Genomic DNA, 9,108 nt, shown 5'->3' with positions numbered 1-9,108 from the left:
AGTTGTTCACCTTTTTGCAGATATCATTTATTGTTTATAATAGTGCCTATGTAAGATAGGATGAGTTATTCAAAATTCATCATCATTGTCAGGAAAGCTGCTAAAATTTCATGGCTCTCTCATTGAAGAAATGGTCAACATGTTTGACTACTTAATAAGAGTGCACGGCAAATTGCCATAAACGAAGTAAAAGAAAAATCACACATTGTAAAGAAAATGTTTGTGCCTTATGGCTTATGTTAAAGACAAAGGGCTATTGTTTCTAATATATAAAAAAGGCACTAAAAACAGGAAAGAGAAAGACCAATAGTGATAGAAAAATGAGCAAAAGATATGCTAGGCAGTTCACTAGAAGAAGCAAAAATTGAGTTTAATGATGTTTAAAGTTATTTAAAGAAGCTCAGACTTACTTTAATAGAAGAAATGTAAATTAAAACTAACTATATTGAGATACTATTTCTCACCTATAATATTGGCAACAATCTAAATGTTTGGCAGAATATTCTGTTCGCAAGGCTGTTATGAAATAGACTAACTCAAATGGCACTGGTAGAAATGAAAAATGGTTATGTCCCCATATGAAAGGAAGCTTGGCAATATTCTTTCAATTGCAATATTCATTTGCTCTTTGAGTCAGCATTCCCACTTCTAGGACTATAATTCATGAATATACTAGTATAAGTAAAAACAACATTAGCAAAAGGTTACTCATTGTTTTGTGTGATATAGTAAAGAATTTTATATACATACAATTACAGATATAAACATAAATACAATTACTTATATGTGTAATGACAGCAAAGAAAAAACCCTACAATCCAAATGATATGATACATCTCACAGAGGAATACTCTGTAGACATAAAAAGAAATGAGGAAAATTTTCCATATCCTAAAGTGGTGTGATTTCCAAGATACATTAAGTGAATAAAGTAAGGTAAAAATGAATAGTATATATATGATATGCAGACTTTTGTACAGGAAAGGGGGAGAAATACAAATATATGTGTATATTTGCAGAGGGAAATTCTGAAAGGGTAAATGAAAAATGGACATAAATGGCATATAAGGGAGGGAGGTATATAAGAGAGGGATGGAAGTAAGACTTACCTGAACATATTTTGTAATACAGCTTCAACTTCAGGATTGTGTAAGTGAGGTACACACTCACAAGATAAAAATTTTTAAAAGCAACACTTAAAAATGGAAACATGCTAAAAATGAATGTTTAAATGCATTTTAAGTTGGAGAAAAATCACTCAAAGCAAAGGATTATTTCAAGTGACTTCAGAACTTATTTTGATTATAGATCCAAAGTGTATTCTATAGACATATATGTTCTAAGCTCACATATTTTAAAGACATAGACATGCAAAGAATTCTAAAACTTCATTCAACTTCACTGTTAGTAGTAATATTGGTAAAGTTATTTTAAAATAATCATATATACCTGATGAGATAAAACACAAAATGTATTTATGTTAATATTGCTAGGAACTGAGATATTTGGTGTAATCAAAAAAAGAAACAAATACAAGTTCAAAAAACATAAGCAATTTTTTTTCCTTTTTCTGTTTCTTTCTTTTTAAAGATAAGAGTCTTGTTATGTTGCCATGGCTGGTCTTGAACTTCTGAGCTCAAGTGATCCTCCTGCCTCTGGCTCTTAAAGTGCTGAGATTATAGGCGTAAGCCACTGCACCCAGTCTAAGCAAATTTTTTGAGATGTTAAATTTGAATTGTAGATGAATATATGGTTTTTATCTTCATAAGTATTTATTTCCAATCTGACCGTATAAAGATTCTAGAAGTAATGATAGCCTCATATTCATGAGCTTCCATAGTATTATGTCAATAAATAACATTTTTTTTTAATTTTTTTCTTCAACTTTATTAAGTTCCAGGGTACATGTGCAGGATGTGCAGGTTTGTTACATAGGTAAACATGTGCCACGGTGGTTTGCTGCACAGGTCATTCAGTCACTTAAATATTAAGCCTAGCATGCATTAGCGATTCTTCCTGATGCTCTCCTGTAACCAACCTATTGGCCCCAGTGTGTGTTTTGCCTCTCCAAATGTCCATGTTTTCTCATTGTTCAGCTCACACTTACAAATGAGAACATGTGGCGTTTGGTTTTCTGTTCCTGCATTAGTTTCCTGAAGATAATGGCTTGCATCTGCATTCATGTCCCTGCATAGGACATGATCTCATTCTTTTTTTGTGGCTGTATAGTATTCCCCAGTGTATATGTACCACATTTTCTTTATCCAGTCTATCATTGATGGGCATTTAGGTTGATTCCATGTCTTTGCTATTGTGAATGGTGATGCAATGAACATATGCATGCATGTATCTTTATAATAGAATGATTTATATTCCTTTGGGTATATACCCAGTAATGGGATTGCTGCATCAAATGGTATTTCAGCTTCTGGATCTTTGAGGAGTTAACACACTGTCTTCCACAATGGTTGAACTAACTTACACTCTCACCAACAGTGTAAAAGTGTTCCTTTTTCTTTGCAATGTTGCCAGTATCTGTTCTTTCTTGGCTTTTAATAATGGCCATTCTGGTGATATTCTGGTGTGAGATGGTATCTCATTGTGGTTTTGATTTGCATTTCTCTAATGATCAGTGATGTTGAACTTTTTTTCATAAGTTTGTTGGCCACATGAATGTTTTCTTTTGAAAAGTGTCTGTTCATGGCCTTTGCCCACTTTTTAGTGGGGTTGTTTGTTTGTTTTTCTTGTAAATTTAAGTACCTTGTAGACTCTGGATATTAGACCTTTGTCAGATGGAGAGATTGCAAAAATTTTCTCCCATTCTGTAGATTGTCTGTTCACTCTGATGATAGTCTCTTTTGCTGTGCAGAAACTCTTTAGTTTAATTAGAACCCATTTGTCAACTTTTGCCAATACATAACATTTTAAATGAAATAAAGTTGAAGTTTAAAGGAATGGATGACTCTAAGTCAGGGATAAGAAATATATAACCCTAGGACATCTTGCGGCAAAAAGCAAGAAGGCTTTCAAAGATTAATAAAGTCATGTCATAAAAGGAACGTAAGCCAATATGAAGCAGCTCCCCCTTGCCAAACATGGGAAAATTAAGAAAAAGTAATAGTTTTGATGGACTTCTGAGCCCTTTGGGAAGTAGTGGCAACATGTCCGATCTGTCCCTCCCCTCAGCTTTCTCTCTGACCTTCTTAGAGAGATGGTAATCACTCATGTGAAAACCAAACCAAAACTCACCATAGCCCCCCAACTGCTGATAACAAAGTTAAAAGGCCATGTTTCTGGCTCTCCCTCTCTCTGCCAGGGAAGAAGGGTCCATGGGAACGGCCTCCCACCGAGCAGGAGTGAAAGAGAACTCTTCTTTCAGACTTGGCATTTTCCATCACACAGGTGAAATCTTCCCTGGTCTACAAGTCTCAGCAATGCGGCTGTGGAAAAAAGTGGGTTCGTTATTCAGAGGAGCCTGACTTTTCTGCTATTTCTCTTCTCCTCTTTGGTATTTCAGTTTATGCATTATTCAAGATTCAAAAGCAAGAAAAGTTAAAAAACAACAAGCAAAAAAGCCACCTTCTCCTCAAAGCTCCTTTGTAAGATCAAAAAGTTCTCAAGAATGAGCATTGCTTTTGTTGAGTTTACACAAAAATACTCAGGCCTCCAGGTCAGGCCTGCTCTGTTGTGAAATGTAAAGAGGCACTTCCCACTAGGTTGCTCTGAAAGACCTCAGGAAAGAAATTGGGAAGACTTTTTTTTTTTTTTTGAGACGGAGTCTCGCTCTGTCACCCAGGCTGGAGTGCAGTGGCATGACCTCGGCTCACTGCAAGCTCCGCCTCCCGGGTTCACGCCATTCTCCTGCCTCAGACTCCTGAGTAGCTGGGACTACAGGCGCCCACCACCCCGCCCGGCTAATTTTTTGTATTTTTAGTAGAGATGGGGTTTCACCGTGTTAGCCAGGATGGTCTCGATCTCCTGACCTCGTGATCCACCTGCCTTGGCCTCCCAAAGTGCTGGGATTACAGGCATGAGCCGCCGCGCCTGGCCGAAATTGGGAAGGCTTTCAATGGAGCAACTCTTTGCTCTTTCAATGGAGCAACAGATGGCAAAAAGTAAAATGATGTGATCTTTGGTAAATTATTTGACCTACCTGAATGTTCAGTTCTGTAACTTTCAAAAAATATTTGGATGTATCTAAAACTTCTGTGCTGACTGATATCTATTATGGATTGGCTCATTCTGATGAATGCAAGAAGACAAACATGGTAGAAAAGTTTCCATGAGAATTTCAATTCTCAGGGCAGGAAAATTTTACCCACAGGAGCCAAGGAAACACTCGAATCACAAATGGTTGAACCCTGGGAGGACATGAAAAGACTGTTTCCAAAGATAAGTTTCTCATAACTAGAATCCTCCTAAATGCTCTGCCAAAAAGTGCTCCATGGTCACAGAAGCTTAGAATAGTCAACAGAGAATAAGCACTCTTGGAAATTCCCAAAGAACATAACTAAAGCTGACTTCAAAATGTTCCGTCTTAGCTCAACTTTTTTTTTTTTTTAATTATACTTTAAGTTCTGGGATACATGTGCAGAACGTGCAGGTTTGTTACATAGGTATACACGTGCCATGGTGGTTTGCTGTACCCATCAACCCATCATCTACATTAGGTGTTTCTCCTAATGCTATCCCTCCCCTAGCTCCCCCACCCCCCGGCAGGCCCTAGTGTGTGATGTTCCCCTCCCTGAGTCCATGTGTTCTCTCTGATCAACTCCCACTTATGAGTGAGAACATGTGGTATTTGGTTTTCTGTTCCTGCATTAATTTGCTGAGAATGATGGTTTCCAGCTTCATCCATGTCCCTGCAAAGGACATGAACTCATCCTTTTTTATGGTTGCTTAGTATTCCATGGTGTATATGTGCAACATTTTCTTTATCCAGTCTATGATTGATGGGCATTTGGGTTGGTTCCAAGTCTTTGCTATTGTGAACAGTGCCACAGTAAACATAAGTGTGCATGGGTCTTTATAGTAGAATGATTTATAATCCTTTGGGTATATACCCAGTAATGCAATTGCTGGGTCAAATGGTATTTCTGGTTCTAGATCCTTGAAGAATCACCACACTGTCTTCCACAATGGTTGAACTAATTTACACTCCCACCAACAGTGTAAAAGCATTCCTATTTCTCCACATCCTTGCCAGCATCTGTCGTTTCCTGACTTTTTAATGATCACCATTCTAACTGGCATGAGATGGCATCTCATTGTGGTTTTGATTTGCATTTCCCTAATGACCAGTGATGGTGAGCTTTTTTTTTGTATGTTTGTTGGCTGCATAAATGTCTTCTTTTGAGAAGTGTCTGTTCATATCCTTCGCCTACTTTTTGATGGGGTTGTTTTTCTCTTGTAAATTTGTTTAAGTTCTTTGTAGATTCTGGATATTAGCCCTTTGTCAGATGAATAGATTGCAAAAATTTTCTCCCATTCTGTAGGTTGCCTGTTCACTCTAATGATGGTTTCTTTTGCTGTGCAGAAGGTCTTTAGTTTAATTAGATCCCATTTGTCAATTTTGGCTTTTGTTGCCATTGCTTTTGGTCATGACGTCTTTGCCCATGCCTATGTCCTGAATGGTATTGCCTACGTTTTCTTCTAGGGCTTTTATGGTTTTAGGTCTTACATTTAAGTCTTTAATCCACCTTGAGTTAATTTTTGTAAAAGGTGTAAGGAAGGGGTCCAGTTTCAGTTTTCTGCATATGGCTAGCCAGTTTTCCCAACACCATTTATTAAATAGGGAATCCTTTCCGCATTTCTTGTTTTTGTCAGGTTTGTCAAAGATCAGATGGCTGTAGATGTGTGGTGTTATTTCTGAGGCCTCTGTTCTGTTCCAATGGTCTAGATATCTGTTTTGGTACCAGTACCATGCTGTTTTGGTTACTGTAGCCTTGTAGTATAGTTTGAAGTCAGGTAGCATGATGCCTCCAGCTTTGTTCTTTTTGCTTAGGATTGTCTTGGCTATACGGGCTCTTTTTTGGTTCCCTATGAAATTTAAAGTAGTTTTTTCTAAATCTGTGCAGAAAGTCAATGGTAGCTTGATGGGATAGCATTGAATGTATAAATTACTTTCGGCAGTATGGCCAGGACATTTTTGAGGACAGTTTTTTTTTTTTTGAGGATTGGAATTTAAGATATCATTGATTGAACAGCAAGTCTCAGGTTGCCAGGAGTCTGTTATAGACAGGGTTATTGTGCATTGGAATGGCTTCTCCCAGTGTCTAGAATGTAAAATGTCTCAGATGTGTAATATACAATTCAGAAGTAGGCAGCCATGTTTAGTGCATATACCTGACATGGTTAGTCAGGTTCACTTTTGTAACTCCAGCACCCAGCACTGTGGCTTGCATGAATAAAGGACTTAATAAATATTTTTGAATGAAGAAAAAAATACAAGAAAAAAGTCTTAGCTGCAATTGAACCAAAGATATTGACTAGAAAAACTATAAATTCACACTGGCACTAACAGAAAGAGCTAGCTCCCTGCCCCTACCTGCAAAGTTTACTGCACCCCCCCCCCCCCCAAAAAAAAGGTCATTGTCACCATTTGAACTAACTATAGAACCAATTTCTTTGAAAATTCATAACTAAAAAGACAGACTTTAGTAGTCATCCTGCTCAGCATTCATCACAATATCCAAAGTTCTTCACAGGATAATTCAAGCTAATAAAAATTGAAGGAATGGTGGAATTAGAAAAATCAACATTTTCCACTCCCATTTGGCCAACAATTATCAGTGAATAAACACTATTTTTTAATTAATTCCTAGCAATTTCAATATCTGCAAAGGTGATTCTTCCCATGCCTAGCCCTCTTTATTCTTTGAACTCCTCTTCTCCATATCCTTCACCTACCTCAGTTATTTACTGCTGTAATCAAAATCTGACCTCATGATTACCAAAAACCCTTACTCCTCTATAATCTCAGTTTCAAATATCCCATTCTCTGACCACTACTTTTTATATCTCTATCTGACTCCCTCTAGTACCCCAATTCCAACAGTCTCCTATCCCATCTGGAATTACAAATGTTTGATCCTGTTACTGCGTCCCTTATCCCTATGATTTCCTCCTTTCCCTCCTCTTCTAGCTTAAAATATCCCTGAACCTACACTGAGTTGCCACTGCACCCTGTGAAGTAAGGATAAAAACAGGGTACTGCAGCACACTTGGGGCTGGGAGTGGGGGGGTTTCACAGTGAAATGGCCTAAACACTGGCTTGCTCATATCTGAAGCCCTTGGCAGGAAAGCGTCTTTCATTGCTGCCAACACTTTAAATTCAATTATTAGTCAGTGATCTTTCATACTGCTGCCCCTTTTTGATCTCACTGCAGGCACCACAGGGGACCCAATGCCCACTTGGTCTTTGCCTCTAATGTTGGTGTGGAGCTAACTCTCAACAGTCCCAGAGTCTATAACTCTCCTATGAGCACCCCCAGAGGTGAAGGCTCCAGCCACGGAATGTGAGTTAAAAATAGCAGCTTAGTTTTCTATCCGTGAGCATAGGGTGTATTCAGCGATTCTTCCGTGCTGTGGGCAACTTTTAGAATATGAAGAACAATTGAAATACTTGACTCTCATTAATCAGAACTCACACAAGCGGCTTGCTCTCTGGGTGTTTAGTTTTTTCCCCAGTAAAACATGGAGGGCAGACCAAGTAATTTCTAGCACTACTACCCCTGAATTCTGTGATAGCTTTCCAAGGCTATGCTCTGTTATTTTAGATTTTATTAAAGTATTTTCCTTGAGTGTAATATCTTCATGCCTATCAAGTCTAATTTCCCTTGCACTCTATACGACTTGGTGTGTTATTTTTTATGGCTGACTCTAATTAGAGTTATTGCTCACCTACAGAAAGAAAGCAAATATTATTAAATGGTTGCCATAAAGGTGCTGTTATTCCATCATTAAACTACAGAAAAATTTCAGGAAGGTGCTAGAATATAAAGGTAGAAAACAAGAGTCAGAGGATACTCTGCCTTTTGAAAAGATTTGATTGTGTTGTGTCAATTATGTAGAAAAATTGTGTTAGATAAGGGGCAAAATGCACATTTCAAACATCTCTAGGCAATTTTGAAAATGATTGCACTTACTTTTTGTAGTGCAGAATTATATTGAGTGTATTTTTCTTTTTAGTAGTTAGAAAATGAAGTGAAAATAGGCTTTTTAAGGTTGCTGGTGAAGGATTTCTCCTTATCAAGTTTCACTTTCAGTGGTTTTAGTTACCTGAGATCAGCTGAGGTCAGAAAACAGGTGAGTACAGTACAATAAAATATTGAGAGACCACATTCACATAACTTATGCCATATTATTACAATTGTTCTATTTTATTATTAGTTATTATTGTTCATCTCTTACGGTGCCTAACTTATAAATTAAACTTTATCATAGGTGTGTACATATAGGATAAAACACAGTGTATATGAGGTTTAATACCACCTGCAGTTTCAGGTATTCACTGGGGGTCTTGGAATGTATCCCCTTTGGATAAGAGGAAAGTACCATGCAAATATGAACTATGGAAACCCTATCTCCTGGCAAAAAGTGCTAAACAGATAAGGAAGAATAGGTTTTAAAAAATGACTCATTGACTTGTCAATGACTACTTTCTAAGAATCTTTTAGGGGAAAATAGGGCCATCCTGGGTTACATTTTCTGACTATTGGTAAAATACAACAATGCTTTATTATTCTGAGCAGTGTTTAGGACTAGGGCTTTCTTGGTTTTGGGTAGACACTGATTTGATAGAAGTTTTCTATCAGATAACTAGTAATATTTTCTGCACCACTTTATAAAGGTGAAACAGAGAAAGCAAGTTACCTTTTCCTATTTCTAAAATGTCACATAATCTTAGAACAACCCAAGTCACCAGTTGAAAATATGTTGCTCTGAAATTGAAATACCAGTCATACAAATTTGTACACATTCTTAGGCTCAGACTTAAAAGAAATTAAGCCAGGCTTCCAATAAATAAGGCACTACAGAAATAAGGAAAGTGGTTGATTCTTCCTAGCCAAGATGAGTTCCCTGAAAATCCTTGTGGAAAGAATTAAA

The sequence above is a fragment of the Pongo pygmaeus genome, chromosome 3 (assembly GCF_028885625.2).
Source record: "Pongo pygmaeus isolate AG05252 chromosome 3, NHGRI_mPonPyg2-v2.0_pri, whole genome shotgun sequence".
Lineage (NCBI taxonomy): Eukaryota > Metazoa > Chordata > Mammalia > Primates > Hominidae > Pongo > Pongo pygmaeus.
The sequence above is the reverse complement of the archived record's forward strand: the minus strand, read 5'-3'. Positions refer to the sequence as shown.